Source organism: Panthera tigris, chromosome B4, assembly GCF_018350195.1.
Source record: "Panthera tigris isolate Pti1 chromosome B4, P.tigris_Pti1_mat1.1, whole genome shotgun sequence".
NCBI lineage: Eukaryota > Metazoa > Chordata > Mammalia > Carnivora > Felidae > Panthera > Panthera tigris.
Genome location: NC_056666.1, coordinates 81254404 through 81277492, shown reverse-complemented (window position 1 = coordinate 81277492; position 23089 = coordinate 81254404). Strand labels below are relative to the sequence as shown.

At 36.3% G+C, this 23089-nt stretch overlaps 1 pseudogene; it reads left to right on the top strand.

Moving 5' to 3' along the window:
• The first annotated feature begins 17610 nt into the window (after positions 1–17610).
• LOC102968849 lies at positions 17611–18221 on the top strand (annotated as a pseudogene).
• Positions 18222–23089: the final 4868 nt, after the last annotated feature.

The window sequence follows — 23089 nt, the reverse complement described above, 5'->3', positions numbered from 1 at the left end:
TGGCAGGAAACCTTCAATGTGATGAACAGAAAAAATATGCAGCCGAGAATCCTTTATCCAGCAAGTCTGTCATTTAGAATAGAAGGAGAGATAAAGGTCTTCCCAAACAAACAAAAACTGAAGGAATTCATCACCACTAAACCAGCCCTATAAGAGATCCTAAGGGGGATCCTGTGAGACAAAGTACCAGAGACATGGCTACAAGCATGAAACCTACAGACATCACAATGACTCGAAACTCATATCTTTCTATAATAACACTGAATGTAAATGGACTAAATGCTCCAACAAAAAGGCATAGGGTAACAGAATGGATAAAAAAACAAGACCCATCTATTTGCTATCTACAAGAGACTCATTTTAGACCTGAGGACACCTTCAGATTGAAAGTGAGGGGATGGAGAACTATCATGCTACTGGAAGTCAAAAGAAAGCTGGAGTAACCATACTTATATCAGACAAACTAGACTTTAAATTGAAGGCTGTAACAAGAGATGAAGAAGGGCATTATATAATCATTACAGGGTCTATCCATCAGGAAGAACTAACAATTATAAATGTCTATGCACCGAATACGGGAGCCCCCAAATATGTAAAACAATTAATCACAAACATAAGCAACCTTATTAATAAGAATGTGGTAATTGCAGGGGACTTTAATACGCCACTTACAACAATGGATAGATCATCTAGACACATGGTCAATAAAGAAACAAGGGCCCTGAATGATACACTGGATCAGATGGACTTGACAGATATATTTAGAACTCTGCATCCCAAAGCAACAGAATATACTTTCTTCTCGAGTGCACATGGAACATTCTCCAAGATAGATCATATACTGGGTCACAAAACAGCCCTTGATAAGTATACAAGAATTGAGATCATACCATGCATACTTTTAGACCACAATGCTGTGAAGCTTGAAATCAACCATAGGAAAAAGTGTGGAAAACCTCCAAAAGCATGGAGGTTAAAGAACACCCTACTAAAGAATGAATGGGTCAACCAGGCAATTAGAGAAGAAATTAAGAAATATATGGAAACAAATGAAAATGAAACTACAACAATCCAAACGCTTTGGGATGCAGCAAAGGCAGTCCTGAGAGGGAAATACATTGCAATCCAGGCCTATCTCCAGAAATAAGAAAAATCCCAAATACAAAATCTAACAGCACACCTAAAGGAAACAGAAGTAGAACAGCAAAGAAACCCTAAACCCAGCAGAAGAAGAGAAATAATAAAGATTAGAGCAGAAATAAACAATATAGAATCTAAAAAAACTGTAGAGCAGATCAACGAAACCAAGAGTTGGTTTTTTGAAAAAATAAACAAAATTGATTAACCTCTAGCCAGGCTTCTCAAAAAGAAAAGGGAGATGACCCAAATAGAAAAAATCATGAATGAAAATATAATTATTACAACCAATCCCTCAGAAATACAAGCAATTACCAGGGAATACTATGAAAAATTGTATGCCAACAAACTGGACAACCTGGAAGAAACGGACAAATTCCTAAACACCCACACACTTCCAAAACTCAATCAGGAGGAAATAGAAAGCTTGAACAGACCCATAACCAGCGAAGAAATTGAATCAGTTATCAAAAATCTCCGAACAAATAGGAGTCCAGGACCAGATGGCTTCCCAGGGGAGTTCTACCAGACATTTAAAGCAGAGATAATACCTATCCTTCTCAAGCTGTTCCAAAAAATAGAAAGGGAAGAAAAACTTCCAGACTCATTCTATGAAGCCAGCATTACTTTGATTCCTATCCAGACAGAGACCCAGTAAAAAAAGAGAACTACAGGCCAATATCCCTGATGAATATGGATGTAAAAATTCTCAATAAGATACTAGCAAATCGAATTCAACAGCATATAAAAAGAATTATTCACCATGATCAAGTGGGATTCATTTCTGGGATGCAGGGCTGGTTCAACATTCACAAATCAATCAATGTGATACATCACATTAATAAAAGAAAAGATAAGAACCATATGATCCTGTCAATCGATGCAGAAAAAGCATTTGACAAAATTCAGCAACGTTTCTTAAGAAAAACCCTCAAGAAAGTCGGGATAGAAGGAACATATCTAAACATAATAAAAGCCATTTATGAAAAGCCCACAGCTAATATCATCCTCAATGGGGAAAAACTGAGAGCTTTCTCCCTGAGTTCAGGAACACGACAGGGATGTCCACTCTCACTGCTGTTGCTTAACATAGTGTTGGAAGTTCTAGCATCAGCAATAAGACCACAAAAGGAAATCAAAGGCATCAAAATTGGCAAAGATGAAGTCAAGCTTTCACTTTTTGCAGATGACATGATATTATACATGGAAAATCCGATAGACTCCACCAAAAGTCTGCTAGAACTGATACATGAATTCAGCAAAGTCGCAGGATACAAAATTAATGTCCAGAAATCAGTTGCATTCTTATACACTAATAATGAAGCAACAGAAAGACAAATAAAGAAACTGATCCCATTCACAATTGCACCAAGAAGCATAAAATACCTAGGAATAAATCTAACCAAAGATGTACAAGATCTGTATGCTGAAAAGTATAGAAAGCTTATGATGGAAATTGAAGAAGATATAAAGAAATGGAAAAACATTCCGTGCTCATGGGTTGGAAGAATAAATATTGTCAAAATGTCAATACTACCCAAAGCTATATACACATTCAATGCAATCCCAATCAAAATTGCACCAGCATTCTTCTCGAAGCTAGTACAAGCAATCCTAAAATTTGTATGGAACCATAAAAGGCCCCAAATAGCCAAAGTAATTTTGAAGAAGAAGACCAAAGCATGAGACATCACAATCCCAGACTTTAGCCTCTACTACAAAGCTGTAATCATCAAGAGAGCATGGTATTGGCACAAAAACAGACACATAGACCAATGGAATAGAATAGAAACCCCAGAACTAGACCCACAAAAGTATGGTCAACTAATCTTTGACAAAGCAGGAAAGAATATCCAATGGAAAAAAGACAGTCTCTTTAACAAATGGTGCTGGGAGAGCTGGACAGCAACATGCAGAAGGATGAAACCAGACCACTTTCTTACACCATTCACAAAAATAAACTCAAAATGGATAAAGGACCTGAATGTGAGACAGGAAACCATCAAAACCCTAGAGGAGAAAGCAGGAAAAAACCTCTCTGACCTCAGCCGTAGCAATCTCTTACTTGACACATCCCCAAAGGCAAGGGAATTAAAAGCAAAAATGAACTATTGGGACCTCATGAACATAAAAAGCTTCTGCACAGCAAAGGAAAAATCGACAAAACTAAAAGGCAACCAACAGAATAGGAAAAGATATTTGCAAATGACATATCAGACTAAGGGCTAGTATCCAAAATCTATAAAGAGCTCACCAAACTCCACACTCAAAAAACAAATGATCCAGTGAAGAGATGGGTAGAAAACATGAATAGACACTTCTCTAAAGAAGACATCCGGATGGCCAACAGGCACATGAAAAGATGCTCAACATCGCTCCTCATCAGGGAAATACAAATCAAAACCACACTCAGATATCACCTTACGCCAGTCAGAGTGGCCAAAATGAACAAATCAGGAAACTATAGATGCTGGAGAGGATGTGGAGAAACGGGAACCCTCTTGCACTGTTGGTGGGAATGCAAACTGGTGCAGCTGCCTGGAAAACAGTGTGGAGGTTCCTCAAAAAATTAAAAATGGACATACCCTATGACCCAGCAATAGCACTGCTAGGAATTTACCCAAGGGCTACAGGAGTGCTGATGCATAGGGGCACTTGTACCCCAGTGTTTATAGCAGCACTCTCAACAATAGCCAAATTATGGAAGGAGTCTAAATGTCCACCAACTGACGAATGGATAAAGAAATTGTGGTTTATATACATAATGGAATAGTACATGGCAGGGAGAAACAATGAAATATGGCCTTTTGTAGCAATGTGGATGGAACTGGAGAGTGTTATGCTAAGTGAAATAAGTCATACAGAGAAAGATTCCATATGTTTTCACTCTTATGTGGATCCTGAGAAACTTAACAGAAGTCCATGGGGGAGGGGAAGGAAAAAAAAAGAGGTTAGAGAGGGAGAGAGCCAAAGCATACGAGACTCTTAATAACAGAAAAAACTGAGGGTAGATGGGGGGTGGGAGGGAGGGGAGGGTGGTGATGGTTATTGAGGAGGGCACCTGTTAGGATGAGCACTGGGTGTTGTATGGAAACCAAATTGACAATAAATTTGATATTAAAAAAAAATAAGAACTGGTAAAAAAAATGGAATAAAATACTTCTCATACTTATTCCCAAACTAGTCCTTTGGAAAATGTGTCCCTGTGTATACTCCCACCATTTGTAAATGAGAATCTCTATTTTCCAAAGCCTTGGGGATTTGGGAATTATTATTTTGAGTATTATTTTTAATATTTTTTCCTAACCTGATAATCCTGATAATTGTTTCACTGGCATTTTTCTTATAGGGAGGTATACCACTTTATTCTAAATGGTTACTTCAGTAAAAAATCATCATTACATTTCCCTGATCTTTTAATGTTTTAAATTAATAATAAATGTATTATTTTACATGTTTTGTTATTTGACTGAATTCACCAGTAAAAAAAACAATGAACATCAGAGGCTCCAAATCTTACAATGATGTTTAACCTAATTAACATGACATTAATTACTATGAGTTCTTTTAGGACTGAGGGAGCCCAAGAGATAGGCTGGAAATGTTCAAGGATAATTTAACCATTTAGCAGGATGTTTTAGGTGGGTGGTTTCCCCTTTGAAATTATTTCTAGCTCTTGTGTTCTAAGAATCTATGAAAAAGGGAGAGAGAATTTTTGATAGCCTTTTTTGGTCCTTCTCATTATAGCACAGCAGTGACTACACCCCCTCCCCCCACCCCCCCCAACCAGTTGTGTGTGTCGCTGGCAGTTCTTACCCTTAACTCTGATCTTTTCCAAGAACACTGCTCAAGAATCATGTTCAGATTCATTACTATGTTATAATAAACAAATGGCAGCCCAGAGATTACTTTTCAGATCCTTTCTGCACATGAAAGTACTTTTGTACTCAGATTTTTTTAGCAAAAATATCTAAATTCACTGTCTTTTTTTTTTAAGTACACATGGAACCATTCATATGTATTTTTTTTAACGTTTATTTATTATTGAGAGACAGAGAGACATAGAACATGAGCAGGGGAGGGGTAGAGAGAGGGGGAGCCACAGAATCTGAAGTAGGCTCCAGGCTCTGAGCTGTCAGCACAGAGCCTGATGCGGGGCTCAAACTCACAAACTACGAGATCATGACCTGAGCTGAAGTCGGTCGCCTAACCAACTGAGCCACCCAGGTGCCCCTAAATTCACTGTCTTTACCCAGGGACAGCTTTTCTACACCTTCTATGATTCCAGTTCCTGAACATTTAGCCACAAAATGACAAATGTTTCATACTTACTTTCTGGTGGTTCCCCATCATTTTTTGGGAAATTTAACCCTAAGTTCCTTCTTGGGTCTGAGAAACACTGGGTACTAGTGGCTATGATTTTGAGTTAACTTTGGCATACTTTGAAGCCCCACATAGTCTTCCAGGTAAGAGTGCCTGCAAATGCAAGATAATATGCAGTGGCATAGGGAATGGCACCCTTCGCTCTTATCATCACTAAGTCTAAAATGGATCTGATGAGAGTTCCTATCTCTCTTTAAGCTATCAAATAATATTTTTCCTGAATTCTGTGACTGAAAGAATGGACAAACAATGCTAAGTAAATGTTAGTAACTCTGCCTGGCTGTGGAAGTGAACATGGCCTGACCTTTCTGCAAAGAAATGGGTTGCTTTATAAATTTTCATTAATAGAAATGACATGTGCTTTATTGGTTTTATCTGCTCAAGTGCACAGGGAACAACTAAGTGGAAAAATGGAAATGTCCTTGGTGACTATTCAAACCACTAATGAATCTATGGTGAAATTAACTTTGGCAAACAAAACAAAACAAAGAAAAACAAAGAAAAAAACTTAACCAGCACCTGTGGGGCAGTGTCCACAGAGGTAAGAAATGTAATCATAATAGTAACAGTGGCAGCAAAAAAAAAAAAAAAAAAAAAAAAGATGAAATTATTCTCACCATGTTCTTTTTACCCTGTTGAAATGCTGGGAATCATCTGATGAGTTCTGTGTAGGACATACTCATATGATCTACTCAAGTCACTCTTCCCCATCTGATTATTAATTTTTGTTTTTTAAATATATTTATTTTACTTTTCAGAGAGGGAGAGAGAGCATGAGCAGGAAAGGGGCAGAGAGACAGGGAGACAGAGAATCTCAAACAAGCTCCACACTATCAGCCCAGAGTCTGACGGGGGACTCAGTTTCTGAACCTGTGAGATCATGACCTGAGTCGAAACCAAGAGTCAGACGTTTAACTGACTGAGACACCCAGGTGGCCCCATGGGTCCTATTAAAGCAGAACTAATTATCATTCATATATTCATTAATCACTGCTAATTTATAAGTCAACTGCTGCTATTTCAAACTCAAAACGTGCAGGGAACTTGCTAAACCCAAAGATGTCATTCAGCTTACCAAGAATACAGGATCTGGGTATGTTGTGCTAAGTAACCATCATTTTATCCCAAGTCCAGAGATCACCCCTCAGCCTTCCACAGTGCTCAGCAGGGCCAGCTTTTCATAAAGCTCAGTAGCTGAGAACTTGAGAAATCTGAGCTGGCATCAGAGAATCCACATGTGCATGTAAGTGACTTGCTGGCTCGTAGCCCCTCTCTCCACCCAAAATAATAAAAAAAAAATTCTGTATATCCCTATAGAATTGCAGAAGTCACACTTACTGTAGAAATGCCTTCAGATCTTTTACAAATGTGGGTCAGTTATCAAGAGAGAAGGGCAAGCCCTCACAACAATATTAGAGCTTCCTTCTATTGGGAAGGAGGAAATAGGGGCTGAGGTGGGGAAGGAGGGTCCAAGGGAGGTAAGACAGGCTTGGGAAATGGAGACAGGGAAACCTTCACATGGGTCTCTTTCTGCACTTCCTTTTCTATCCTATTGGTCTATTTTTCTGTACTATTGCCAATATAATTCTGTTCTTTTTCAGGGGTGTTTGTCTAGTTTTGGTTCTCTGAATTTTCATATAAATTTTAGAATCAGATGATTAATTTATAGGAAAATAATTTGCTAGGATTCTAATGGAATTTGTTTTAAATTGAAGGGTCAACTTGGGAATAATTTACATTTTTAGTTTTTAATTAAAAAAATTTTTAAAGTTTGTGTGAGAGAGAGAGAGAGAGAGAGAGCATGAGCAGAGGAGGGGCAGAGAGAGAGCAAAAGAGAGGATCCCAAGCTGACAGCACAGACCCTGATGTGGGGCTCCATCCTATGAACTATGAGATCATGACTGACTGAGCCACCCAGGTAGCCTAACAATTTACATTTTTATTTTATTATTTATTATTTATTATTTATGTATGTATATATTTATTTCTGGTGCAAAAATGTGGTTTATTAAAGCACGGACATGACCTGTGGGCAGGAAGAGCTGCCCCAGGACCATGAGGAGAGACTGGTTATATACTATGGAGTTGGGGAGGTAAAGTCCAGGGGAAGTTTCCAGTGAAATTTCCATATGCTAAAGAAGACTCATAGGATGCTGGAGGCCTAGCTGTTGTCAAACTAAGGTGGTTTTTCCCTCTAGCAAAGCATTAACATTAAGACAGTAAGGAGTTACTGGAGAAATGTTTTACTTTGCCTGACTCTAGTATCTGTCAATGGGCTGCAGGTTATAAGGAAATTTAGTTCTATCTGCAATTTCTTTCTGTCTTTGTTTCTCATATCACTGTGGAGGGGTGATGGAGACTTAGGTCTTGCAGGACTGTGATCTCTATCGGTTAACCATTTGTTTTTCCCTTTGTTCTTGGGCAGCCAGGAGTGCCTGAGGAGTATCACAATATCCCATTGGTGGCGGTTGCATCCTGTCAGCTTGCCTTATCCTCCCTCATCAATAATTTTTTAATAAAGTAACATTATGTATTAGTTAATGCCCTCCCAGGAGATGAAAATACACATAAAATGTTATGAGAAGCAAGCGGGGAGCAGGAAGGGGGGGAACCATTTAGGTAAACATTGAACTTCCTCATTTTAGAGCTGTGTTAATCTCTTTACAAATGTGCTTTCAATTTTACTTGTTTTAGCAGTAGCAACTTGAACCTTCAAAACCCAGAGCTCTGTGTAGCAACTGGTGGTAGGGGGTTTTTCTCATTAGACTGAGAGACCAGGAGACTTCACACCTCTCCTCCCGGCATTAAGGGGGTGGATGTTCTGCAATTACCAATTCAAGGAAGAAACAAAACAAAAGCAAATACATTTCAGCACGGGCTTGCCCTACCCAGATCTTACTGAGGTCTTTTATTTTTGTCTTTGGTTGTTGTTTGTTTTTTGGTCTCCAGCTCCAGTCCAAGGGCATCTTAGCACTATGGTTCCTCTTTTCCACGCCTAGAAGAGAAAACTCACAGGAATATGGTGCCCATGTTTTCTTTCTCCACTCACTTCTAATCAGAATGTGATTAACTGGTTCAATGATCAGTCAAGAAGCTGCGCTGCAGGTTTTTCCTCTCTCCTTTAATCCTCCTTGCTTCCTCACTGGTTATTAGACAGCTGTTAATATTAAACAAAGTGATTTAATCACCTTCTGCATTTTATAAGCTCTACCTTTTTTCTTTCTTTTTTCCTGTAGCAGATTTAAGGCCGCTTCTTAGTAGAGACCTGGCCCTGTTCTGAACATTTGGAAGAAACAGTTTTTAAATATAACCTACCAGAGTGATTCCTACAGAGATGCTCATCCAAGCTGCTTAGTAACCCAGACAATACCACAGTCATCACACTCACGTGCTCCAGAAAGTTTCCAAATAAAAGAAAAAAAAATCATTACTTAGCCCTGAAAGTCAGCACCTGAAAACAACAAATTAATTGGGAATTGGACACAGGTGTTTACAAAGAGGTTCAAATGCTCTCTAATTAATTTTAAAATTTTGTCTTAATTTAAAAAATATAAATATTGGTAACTTTGGTAGACAGAATAATGGCCCCCAAAGATGTTCATGTCCTAACCGGTGCATATATTACCCAGAACCGGTGCATATATTACCCAGAACCGGTGCATATATTACCTTGTTTGGCTGGGAAAAAAAAAAAAAAAGTCTTTACCTATGTGATTAGGTTAAGGGTCTTGAGATGGGAAGATGGTTTTTGGTTATCCAGGTGGGCCCAATGTAATCACAAGGATCCCTATAAGAGTGAGGCTGGAAGCCGGAAGTGGGTAGGTGTGCGGTTGGATGTAAGTGCGTGGGTTGGAGCGTTGCAAGGAAGCAGCCATGAGCCACGGAACACGGGAGGTCTTTGGAAGCTCCAGAACCGTAAGAGAACAAGATTGTGTTGTTTTAAACGCTAAGGTTGTGGTACTGTAGCGGTGAGTCACACACAGAGAGTCGGGACATTTAGGCTTTTCTTTCCAGGAGGCAGCTTTCTTCCTGCTGGCACAGGCCTATCGGGCTAAGACCCAAAAGGCTAAGCCCCGAGCATAGCAGGGTGGGAGGTGCCTATTGTACAATTTTTGCTTCTTTGTCTCTCATATATGGTAGCATACAGTCGTCAATTTACATTTTTAGAGTAGTGACTGTTCCAATTCATTAACATGGTATCCCCATTCATTTATTTGGTTATTTTAAAATTTCAGTATTTTATAGTTTTTTCTTTTGGGTTCGTATGTGTCTGTGTGTTTAGAATTGCACATGACTCGTTAGATTTATTTATAAGTATTCATTCTTTTGGGTGCTGGTGTAAAGGAAATCATTAAAAGTTTTTATCTTCCCAGTTTTCATTCCTATATAAGAAGCAAACATGTTTAGTGAGTACTAATTTTGTATTCATGAACTTTAAGTTGCCTTATAAATTCTGAATTTTTTTCCTTAGATTATTTTGGATTTTCTACATAAAAACAATTTCATTTCTAAGTAAACTTAGTTTTGTGCATTTCTTTTAAGTTCTTCTATTTCTTTATTCCTTTCTCTCGATTTATTGTTCTGGGTAGAGCTTCCAGGACACTGCTAAGTAGAAGTGATGATATCAAATATCCTTGTCTTATTCCTGATCTCAGAAATAAACTATAAACATTTCAACGTTAAGTATGATGTTTGCTAGATATTTGTGGGAATATGGGTATAGTTTATCAGATTAGAGAAGTTCATTTTTTATTTGTGAAAGGGTTTTATCATGAAAAATATGGAATTTTATCAAACTTTTTTGAAATTTATTGAATCATATGATTTTTATATTCTATTAATGTGGTAAATTACATTAATTTTCAGATCTCAAATCAGCCTTGGATCTTAAGAATTAATAAGAATTTATCTTGGCTTATCATCTTATTTTTATTATTTTATTTTTTTAATATGAAATTTATTGTCAAATTGGTTTCCATACAACACCCAGTGCTCATCCCAACAGGTGCCTTCCTCAATGCCCATAATATCATCCTTTTTATATATCATTGGATTAATTTTGTTAACATCTTGTTTGCAAATTTTGTGTTTGATCATGAGTGAGATTATCCTAAATATTCCCTTCTTGTAATGTAACTGACAGTTTTTTTAAAGTTTTATTGATATGTAATTCATATACCATGCAATTTACCCATTTAAAGTGTACGATTCAATGGTTTTTAGTATATTGTGCCACTATCACCATAGTCAATTTTAGGATATTTTTGTTGTAGTGTGACTTAAAATGGGAACTATCCTGCAGAATATGCTGTATGCCCCCCAAGAGGAATGTGTATTCTGTTGCTGTTGGGTGGAATGTTCTGTAGAAGTTTGTTAGATCCATTTGCTTTGTAACGCTATTTAGATCATCTGTTTCCTTATTGATTTTCTGCCTGGATGTTTTATCCAAGAAGTTGGGGTATTGAAATTTCCTATTGTATTTCTGTCTATTTTCCCCTCAGTTTTGTTAATATTTGATTTATGTATTTGGGCACATGTATATTTATAATTTACATTTTCATGATGAATTTTTTGAAATATAATTTATTGTCAAGTTGGCTTACATACAACACCAGTGCCCATCCCAACAAGGGCCCTTCTCAATGCCCATCACCCACTTTCCCCTCTCCCCCACCCCCCATCAACCCTCAGTTTGTTCTCTGTATTTAAGAGTCTTTTATGGTTTGCCTCTCTCCCTCTGTTTGCAAATATTTTTTCTCTCCTCCCTTCCCCCATGGTCTTGTGTTAAGTTTCTTGGTTTCCACATATGAGTGAAAACATATATCTGTCTTTCTCTCACTGACTTATTTCATTTAGCATAATACCCTCCAGTTGCATCCATGTTGCTGCAAATGGCATGATTTCATTCTTATTGTCCAGTAGTATTCCGTTGTATATATAAACTACATCTATATCCATTCTCAGTTGATGGACATTTAGGCTCTTTCCATAATTTGGCTATTGTTGAAAGTGCTGCTATAAACATTGGGGTACATGTGCCCCTATGCATCAGCACTCCTGTAGCCCTTGGGTAAATTCTTGGCAGTGCAATTGCTGGGTCATAGGGTAGTTCTATTTTTAATTTTTTTGAGGAATCTCCACACTGTTTTCCAGAGTGGCTGCACCAGTTTGCATTCCCACCAGCAGTGCAAGAGGGTTCCTGTTTCTCCACATCCTCACCAGCATCTATAGTTTCCTGATGTGTTCATTTTAGCCACTCTGACTAGTGCGAGGTGGTATCTCAGTGTGGCTTTGATTTGTATTTCCCTGATGAGGAGTGACATTGAGCATCTTTTCATGTCAGTTGGCCATCTGGATGTCATCTTTGGAAAAGTATCTCTTGTCTTCTGCCCACTTCTTCAATGGATTATTTGTTTTTCGGGTGTGGAGTTTGGTGAGCTCTTTATAGATTTTGGATACTAGCCCTTTGTCTGATATGTCATTTGCAAATATCTTTTCCCATTCTGTTGGTTGCCTTTTAGTTTTGTTGATGGTTTCCTTTGCAGTGCAGCTTTTTATGTTCATGAGGTCCCAATAGTTCATTTTTGCTTTTAATTCCCTTGCCTTTGGAGATGTGTCATGTACTTAACACTTACAAACTATACTCTGAAAGTAGTTGAGATGGTAAATTTTGTTATATATATTTTACTAAAATTATAAAAAGTAAAATAAAGCATAAACAAAACAAAAATAAAAATATTGAGGGTAACCACAAATCATACAAAAACAGTTAAATCTCTGAAAGTGAGCAATTTGAAAGAAAACTAGTAAAGTCACTATTAAAATATTTACCTCTGTTAATAAACAAATTTGAAAAATAGAACAGCATGGTTCATTTTAAAAGTATAAAGTGAGAAGAATATATATGAAAAATATGTAAGATGCAGATAAATATACATTTTTTTCTAAATATATCATGAGATTCTATGCTAAAAAAATAAAGCATGGCATAAACACAATTAAAGACCAACAAAAGAGTGGGGAAAATATTTGCAGCACACATAACAATTAAATTGTTAATATGCATACAAGTAGTAACGCTCACTTCTAGGAAATACTGTAAATAGACAAAGATTTTCAAGAATGCATTTTGCATCACAGCTGATAGTTGATTTAAAAAGAGACAACATGAATTTATAATAAAAATTGTAGAACAATTTGATCAGTTCAAAGTAGTTATTTTTTATAATGGTGAAAACAACTTTTTAGAAATTACAAAGTTTCAACTGTTAGGATTGATATCTAATTATGATGAATTCTCCAAAAAGAAATATTACATGGTACCTAAATGATACAAATTTGTAATTATTGAGATAAAAAGTTTTAAGTTTTTAATTATTAAGTAATCTGAAAAATATGCAAAGTGTTTCATATTTTAAAATATAACAATATGAATATATTTACATAGGAAATTTCTTGAAGGCTGTAATCTGAGATATTAGGGTGGTTATTACATTTAAGTTTAACTTGTCTATATTTGTTTATAATGAGTCATTTAAGGTAATGTTACAGAAGGAGAAAAGGGGTAACTGTATTCTGTCAGCAGCTATTAGCAGCTATAGATGTTATTGAATAAAAGGAAGAAATGGTAGACTTGCTCTTCTTAATTTGGTTTTTATTTTGTGTAAAAGTCCTGTGTTGAATATCATTGTCGAATCTTCAGGTCTCTGAGGACATGGTCCCCAGTCCTACATGTTTCAGGATCTTTGCCAAAAGATTACACAAAAGATTCATTAATAACATTGGAACCCAATTCACCTGGGACTTGTGTTTATTCACTCATGTTTGGCACATAAAACAAACATCAATCTTGGTAAAATTCTCATTTTTATTGATTTTGGAAGGTTCAAATATCAGGGCTATGTAAACCAGAGGGAATTCTTGGTTTATTCTCCCAGACTTTGGAGTAGCAATTACCTTTAGAAATAGCACAAATACCTTGGTAGGAAGGTCTTGGCCACATGTTAGAAATGAAATGATTGGATAATCAATACCATCCCAGAGCTGTCTGTGAGGTGAGTCTGGGTCCATGAGTAAGAGCGACCAGAAGTCCACATAAAAGCCCATACAAACATAATCTTCATTTTTCTAATCCTCACGGTACTCAGGGATAATCAACTAAAACCATTATGTCTATGGTTTTTGAGAGACTTAGAAAATTATTTTCTCTTAGAAACAGTTTCATATGTCTTGTCAAAATTAGATGGAATAGTTAATTGAATTATAGTTAAAAGAAACAAGAGTTCATAATTTTTTAGTTGATTGAAGATATTGATAGGTCTGGGTTTGTGCAGCATTGAATATCAGGTCACCTAAAAATATGTGAAATAAAGGACTTCAAGAAGCAGCCCTGAATTGCAGATTATCTGCCGATATAAGTAAGGTTACCCTTCACTCTAAGATGTTCAGTTCTCTAAAAGACCTAGGAAGTAAATAGGTGTGAATCAAACAAGGGTGTCAATTTATTTTTCAAGATATTTAGGAGCAAGGACATGATCTAGTTTCCAGAGTTGTGTAAGGCATCAATTACATGCCTCAAGTATGAGGAAAAGAGGGGCTGGTGGACTATATATGTAATCCTTTTCTATATCTGGAGTCTATTTTTCACTTACTAAATCTACTGTTAATATTCATTTAATCTGTTGTTACTTGTGTGATACATTCTTGGGAGTGCTGTCAGCTCTTCCTAAAACATTACAGCAGTCCTTCATCTCTTTAATGGAGTCTAAACACTGGGAGATTTATTCTGGGAAATGGGTGAGTGGTGTATAGACAGTATCTTCCACTTCTGGAAGAAAAGAATACTTTAAAGCAATCAAATGAAGCCTTCACATAATCAGTTACTTGGAATTTCCAAAAGAAATTCTGGGTTTTTTTCCTCCCAATTTATTGATGGCCTTAAACAAGCCTTGGAGAGTGAAATAATTTCAGCTGGTGTTAATGTAGTTAGTTGATGTTGGCTGAGGAACAATCCCAGAACGGCTTTTGGTCCAAATCCAGAATTTAAGTTTCTTTAATCTCTGGTGTTAATGTTTCTGATAAGTATATTGAGGAGGCGTGAGTGGAAACCGTGAAAGGAAAGCTATTTCTGTGTCAAACACAGTGATAACACTTTTTGCCTTAATGTAGGTATTATATATGGGCTGACAGATCGGGCATGGTGTGATTTAAATGCCACTCAGAATATTTTCCCCACCAAACATAAAAGCCAAAAAGAATTCCCTAAATTAGAGTCAGGGATATGGAAAAAGTAAGAGGTGTCAGATTAGTTTTAAAATTGAGTCAACATAATAAACAATATAACATGATCTAGGTCTGAGGGCAAATATTATCTTTAACTCTATATCAGACTCCTTTAATTTTGTGGTTATTACATTAAACAACATAGAAATCGTATTTCTGACACTTTTTTTTTAAATCGTCTATTAAGCATAGGGAGTAACAAACCACATAGAAAGGTCATAAATGTGGTTTGTTGTGATTTGGAAAAACTCCTTTGAAGATCCAAGCAGGATACAGGAATGAGTCCCTAAGAGCCAGTTACAGGTCAGAATCAGCAAACAGATGGAGAAATGGGGAGGGGAAAACCATAGATGATTAGATGACACTGTTTTTTCCAGGCAGGTAGTCCATGTAAGATGACTACCACATAACTGGCTCTCACTATGGTGTGTTTTTAGAGTCCATCTTTGTAGCTCTATCTCACCAAACAAAACTTACCCCTTGTTAGAGTCAGGGAAACAGCAAAACTAAGTGAAAGTACTGGCAATGTCAAGAGAATTTCAAGAGAAGTCTAAACTAAGAAACAATATAGCTTGATATCAATTGTTAATATATAGCAATAAACTTTAGGTTTTGGTCTTTGTATAGCAGAGTAAGACAAGGATCAATAGAAATACAGAAAATGGGGCAATCCGTTTTGAACAAATTCATCTAGAGGGAATGTAAAATTTCCAGGGGCAGGTGTCTAACATTCAAAGATCATTATCAAAATGCACATTTTGAAACATCAAATTTTATGTGCTAAGTTGAAGTCATGGGATTTAATCAGTTTTCAGGAAAAGCACATACAGAAGCAGCTAAGAGGATTTAGGGATGAGGTGTGAGAAATATCAGTGTTCCAAAGGTGAGTAGGGGAAGAGATAATTACAAAAGAGAAAATAGAAGGGTGGGTGGGGGGGGGGGACCCAACCAGGAGTGTGGATATGTGTCAAGAACCTCATAAAAAGGAGTGATTGACAAGGAAAAGTGCAAATAAAATGGCTACACTTCACCGGTACTTAAATATCAGGGAAACTCATCAAGAATAGTTTCAGTGGAGTGGTGTGTTCAGGAGCTGTATCATAAGGAAATGGTTGGAAGTCAGGAATCAGAGAAAATTATTAGAAGCTAAGGATAGAAGTTCGATTGGTGAATGCATTTAATACTCAGAGCTGATTATAACATCAGTGACTTGCTAAGAAGGTCTAAGTATTTCAGTCAGACAAATAGACTGAATTACAAAGCATTAAGGCTATTCTTCAGTTGTGTACAAAACATTTTCTCACTTATTAGTGAATTTGGTATGTATCAAAATGTTCTCTGTTTTGTGCCAAAGTGGGACAATCAGTAAAAATCAGATAAGGGCAACAAAAATTTGAGAAAATCATGGGAAAGATCTGGGAAAGAATTTATTTTATTTTTTAAAAAGTGTATTTTTTTATTTTGAGAGAGAGTGAGAAAGCAGGGGAGGGGCAGAGGGAGAGAGCGAGAGCGAGAGCGAGAGAGAATATCCTAAGCAGGTTCCATGCTGTTGGCACAGAGCTTGACATGGGGTTGGAACTCATGAACAGTGAGATCATGACCTGAGCCGAAAACAAAAGTTAGATGCTTGACTGAGTCACCAAGGTGCCCTTAGGAAATAATTTTTTTATATGGAAAAGGTCTTTTGTAGATTAATTTTAGGTTTGGTCATGGCAGTGGAACAGTGTCCTTAGCTGCTTGGTAGATGGATATAGAAACATATAGAAGTGCCATAACCACTTCTCATGTGCTTCCCATTTATCCAGTAAAAAAAAAAGCTTCAAGCAGATATTGAAACGGAGTAAAATTTCAATTAGTGATAAGGGAAATATTCTTAGAAAAAAAGATTCCCTGAAGTTTATGATTTCATTGCCATCAGGCTTCGAAGAATAAATCTATTCTAATGGTTAAAGTCCAGTGTAAACTTCAAAATCATAAAAAATTGTTTTACTTGGACTATAAAGAATCCCTAGATTTATTTTTCTCAAATATAGATCATGACCATTTAGTAGAATATGAAGTCAACTTGGTGATTTTGCATTTATTTTTGATGAGATAAATTAGAATAGAAAGCATCAGAGAGCAAGGTAGATTTTTTTTTGGACATTTTTTAATTTCAGTAATATGCAAGTGTGTGTATCTATGTGTGCATATACACTGGACTGTAAAATGTGTATCTTACTACAAATTGTGGTCAAAATTTTTGAAAGCTAAGTTTCAAGCATATTAAATGACATGACAACAGAACTGAGAGCATGAATTATTAAAAAAAATGTTCATTATCAAAGAAAACAAAATACTATGTGTAAAGTACATTGTTTGGCTTTTCTAAACAAACCCATTGTAACCTTGTTTCTATCCTATTCTCAGCTCTTAAGTCCCTCAGTTTTACCTGAATATTGGGCAGAAGTCAGGACCTAGGAATCAGAAACCATACTTCCCTAACCAGTTGCATCCTTCTGGGATTGACAGATAACACTCAACTACAGATTCTCATTTTTATATTTCTACTTATCACCTACATGTTGAGGGTAACCAGAAGCCTGACCGTCATCATTCTCATATTAATGGATTCTCACCTTAAAACTGCAATGTACTTTTTTCTCCAAAAATTTTCCTTCTTAGAAATCTTATTCACTTCTGCTTGTATTCCTAGGTTCTTGTACAGTATATCAACAGGTGATAGGACTATTCCGTATAATGCTTGTGCATGAAACATTTTCTTTAAAGATCTTTTTGGTGTAACAGATTTTTTTTCTCCTTGCCTCCATGCTCTTTGATCGATACGTAGCCATCTGCAAACCCCTTTGTTACATGACCATCATGAACCACAGGGTGTGCAAAAGGCTTATCTTCTGCTGTTGGATGAATACTTTGACCATTTCCCATCACTTAGCTTGGGATTGGACCTGGAATTCTGTGACCACTTTGCCTGTGATTCTAACCCTATTCTGAAAGTCTCATGCTCAGGCATATGGTTCCTTGAGCAGATGGTTATTGTCTGCTGTGTGTTAGTCTTCATCATGACTCGTGTGTGTGTGTGTGTGTGTGTGTGTGTGTGTGTGTGTGTGTGTGTGTGTGATTTTGCTCTACCTGTATACCATCAGAACAACTCTAAGATTCCCCTCTGCCCAGCAAAGGACAAAAGCTTTTTCTACCTATTCTTCCCACATTATTGGGGTTTCTATAACCTATGGCAGCTGCTTCTTTGTCTCTATCAAACCTTCAGCAAAAGATGAAATGACCATTAATAAGGGAGTGTCTATACTTCTTCCATTTCCCCCATGTTAAATCCATTTATTTATACTCTGAGGGACAAAGAGGTGAAACAAACCTTTAATGACTTAGTCAAAAGATTTATGTTGTTCTCAAAGAACTAGGGGAATGTTGAAGTCAGGATTCCTAAGCATATTTTCAATTTTTATCCCATTTTGTCTCTTCCCGATCTAGACTTGGGTTTCCATTCAGCACTGACTCTAATTGAGTCACCCTTTGCCTCTCCTTATAAGCCAACCTCTTTGAGAATGATAATCTTTATTAAGAAAAAATGAGAATACTTGATTCAGGAAATCTAAGCATGACCTCACTCTTAACCTTTCTTTTACCAATGCTGAAAGGATTGGGAAATGTATCATAAAATATTGGTGCGATAGTACACATCATTCCTCCAGAAAAAACCTACTCAGGACGAGAAATAATATTAAAAAGAATCAATACTTTTCTAAGTGTAACAAGCAAAAAAAATTTCAAAACTCAAAATATATTTTAAAACAAGGAATATTCATAAAGATTTAAAATTTCAAAAAAGCATTTACTGATGAAGCTTTAAAATCACCAAGATTCACATATTTTGTTGGATGGATCCAATCCAATATCATTTATTTAAAAACTGTCAAAGGGACATAAATTAAGATGAAGGGAGAAAGGCACTAGTAATTCCTACTAAGGAATTAAAGCCTGCATTGAAATGACATAAAACAGATTGATACTGACATACTAAATGAAATGTTACATCTTGAATGTAGGGTATTTAAATTAAGCAAACAGATCGCATCAGGTCCAAGGGAACTAATAAGGCTAGAAGAGTGATAAATAACCAGCAAGCCAAATATACTACAAATGGAGAAGAGAGAACATATGAATATTAATATCAATACAATGATTTGCTTTTTAAAAATGAAATCTTTAGTCATTTCAGGGGCGCCTGGGTGTCTCAGTCAGTTAAATGTCCGACTTTGGCTCAGGTCATGATCTCGTGGTTCATGAGTTCGAGCCCCGCATCAGGCTCTGTGTTGACAGCTCAGAGCCTGGAGCCTGCTTCAGATTCTGTCTCTCTCTCTCTCTCTCTCTCTCTCTCTCTCTCTCTCTCTCTGCTCCTCCCCTGCTCACATACTCTGTCTCGGTCTCTCTCTGTCTGTACCTCTCAACGATGAATAAGCATTAAAAAAAAATCTTTAGTCATTTCAAGAGTCAAAAATATGCACCTGATAACTCTCAAAGAAAAATCAGCATTTAGTTAAATTTTCCCCCAACTTCTACAGTTCATCTTATTAAAACTTCCTTTGATCCTTGTTCTTTTACTTCAGGCCACACTCACGTTGTGGCCTGTGTAGGCAGGGGTTTCCCCCCCTTTTTCTACTGCATCCTCAGGGTTCTCCCCTTGAAATGACATTCCCACAAGGAATCTTTATCTTACTGTTCCACTACCACCACCAAGCCTGGTGAGTCCTACCCATTATACTATCATCACCACCTAGCTCCTGCTCTCATAACTCTTATCAAACTACAATGTCAAGTTTCTTGTCTTTGTTCCACTCTAGATGGCAAACGCCTTGGGGAATGTCTTTATTCCACATGCTAAAATACGTTATTCCTGGTACTGAGACAATTATTAATCCCATAGTACATAACCTTCCAATATGGTGATTTGATACTTCTGACAATGCAAAATGAGAATTTTTATGTGAAGGTAAAAAATACAAAAGTAACATTTGACATTAATTTGTGAACAAAGGATGAAAGACATGGCTTGTAGGAGCTATCCTGTTAAAATATCTGTTTAAAAATTTCTGAATGAAATTGAAGGAAAGTCACAATTTATTGAAAATTTATAATACTGAGAAACCTGAAAATATCCCTGCAAATTATATTTATAGTCATAATTTATACTGGAGAAATGTAGAGAAATCCAAGTTTAGAAAAATGTTCTATCGCTTACTAGCAAGAGTTTTAGGATTTAAAGCTAGTTTTATTGATTTTTGGAAAGATTCTGTTCAAGTAAATGCATCTGCTTTTCCAGGGGCAGCAAGATGATTTCAAGGAACATCCCAAGAAATATCTTCCAGTACTAAAATTGAGAAAGATTTATATCATAAACAATGTACAAAGATAAAAGTAACATGGGATGCATTATATATATACATATGCATTATTAATACTATGTTAATAATAAATGATATTAATATAAATGGTTAATATACTATAAAAATAAGATAAAAAAATCAGATTACCACTAAGATATAGAAATAACAAATGGGAATGGAAAAAGAAGTAAAAGCAAGAGAAGAGGAAAAAAGGAAAATGGCCTAATAACCTGGATCTTCAGCTTCACTGAGGAAAACCTGGTTCTAGGCTTTTTTCTTGGTGTTAATTGTCTGTTTCATGACAGAGCCTCCTACTGTGAGTCCATAAGGAGACGAAAGGGCCCTGCATGAATATCTCAAGATCTTAGAGTGCTTAAGAGAGAGGTTCTCCAAGTTCAGTCCCCATTTGTACCAAAAGTGTTTAGCAACCTTCCAAATTTCAATCAGGCAAAAGCACTGGGGCAGCCATCCTCACCCTATGGGTATGGTTTAACTTCGGATTTCTAAAATATTTAGCTTCTCTGATTTTTTGGTTCTGCCATAACCTAGGCTACTAATTCATCAGCTTAAATCTAGGAGATACATATACTTCAGTTAAGATTTAATCTTTGCTTTTTTCTCCACATGGGAGTTTCTTAGCCTACCTACAACACTAAGATGGGGGAATAGAGTTTAACTTCTGAATAGCAAGAGCTCAGTATCTAAATTTATATAAGTGCTGTCACATCGTGATTTCTGACTTGTTTAACCAAAGGTGACACATCATTTTCTATACAAGTCTGGTTAATCTTCTGGGCTCTCTCTCAACCTGGTCATATATGTAAATGTTGTCCATGATATTAGTTTTCCAAACCATAACATGGCTGCTAGTTGGTATTAATCACATGTTTCCTCAATATGTGTTCCAAACAAATTGGGAACTAGGCGCAGAAGTCAGACAAGTATAAAAATTTGCTTCATTCATGATAAAAGTAGATTGAAGAACATGGCGAAGATGAGTTTGTTTAAACGGGTCTGATTTACCTGCTAAATTAGAACCTGAACATTTCTGAAATCTCTAGGTGAGGACATATTACCAAAGTGAGCTAACTCAGTGGCAGATGGAGGAAACAGGGCAGTGTGCTTGTCTTATACGTAGCCACTCACGAGCAATGATTTTTACCCCAATCTCAACAAGCAGATAAATTTTGTAGAAAATGATCCAGTAATCTAGGTTTTAAGTCACTCTCGAATGGGAATTTTTAAAGATTCACATAAGGAGACAAGATATAATAATTATAAACATATTAAAATTATTTTTCTCTATTTCCCCTTACTCTTCTATGTTTTGGTTGGCATTTCATCTTCTACTGTTTCACCCATAAATTCATTGCATCTTATGCCCAAGTTTATCAGTAGGTGCATCTAACTGCTAAGAAAATTTTCTTTTACCTACCATCAGGCCAATATCAGCATTATCAATAAATTGTAATAGATTCTCATATCCAGTGTGTATTTTTTCACAATTAAGGTGTTTGAATCAAAATCCACACATCATATTTGGTTGTTTTGTTACTTACAACTTTTTTTATTCCCTTATAGTCCTTTTATTTTTTCCCCCCTTGCATTGACGGATAAATGACAGCATTTGTAGTGTATAATGTCCTTGGTTAAATGATTGCTTCCTTATAGACTTGTTTTTTCATTACCAAATTACCGCTTATATGCTAATTATATTTATTGATTACATCTAGATTTGTATTTTTAGCAAAAAGTTGATAGAGGAAGCTATATGCTTCTTATTGAATTACATCATGAGACTTGTAATGTCTGCTTGACCTACTTTCAGTAATACGTAGATTGATCAGTGTATCAGTCTTGGCACCCTGATATCTCTATTATAAATATCACCATCAGTATTTCACAAATCATTTTTAGTACATACTGACACATTGTCTAGATCTATTCTTGCATTAAGAGGTCCAAACCGTTGTATCCTTTGATAGCTCAGCTGGTAGAGTGGAAGACTGAGGGTTAAAGAGGTCCAAACCACTGTTTTATTTTGTATTTCTGGGAATTCACAACTTTTTTGATAAACTATTTGATTACCTGAAGTACATTATATACAGGCAGAGAGGATAAACATTTGATTCCTCCTCTCGGCTATCAATGTTTTGTTGTAGTAATTTGATGTCCTGGCAACTTCCACTGATGATCAGTCGTTTTCCTTTTATAATGCTATACACTCAGGGATTTTTATATATTTGATAGGTTTCTATATGTTACAGTCATTATTATATTTTTTATGCTCGAATTGTCTCATTTTAGGCTAGTAGGTACAATCCAAATTGGTTCCTGTGTCCTCATGATATATATTTGCTTCCTTTTCTTCTGGCACAAAAAGATGTTCCAGGCTCAGTTCATATGTTTCCTACCCCTAAGGTGGAAAGAGTTCTTTCTCCAAGAAGACCTGGTTCCTTTCAGTGGGAAATAGTATTTAGAAACTACACCTTGCTACCAGCGTTGTTTGCAATCTAACATGAATAATGGGCCCCAATTAGTGCCAAAGAATTTACACCATTTAATTCAACAGTTTTAGTTTCTGTTCTTAGAGTTCGTTTTCTGAGTGCATTCTATCTTCGTAGTTCTACCAATTAATAAGTGGCTCAATATACTACATATATTTGCAAAACTTGATAGCTGCTATATTTTCCATAAATTTAAAGAATATGTCCATTTAATAACTTGTGTAAGGCTTAAACTGCTTTAGGTCTAAGTATTCTACTTGTATATAGTGTTTATATCACACTTTTTAAAAAGTTTATTTGAGAAAGTATGAGCAGGATAGGGACGGGGTGGGGGGGGTGGAGAATCTTAAGTAGGCTCCATACTCAGTGTGGAGCTCC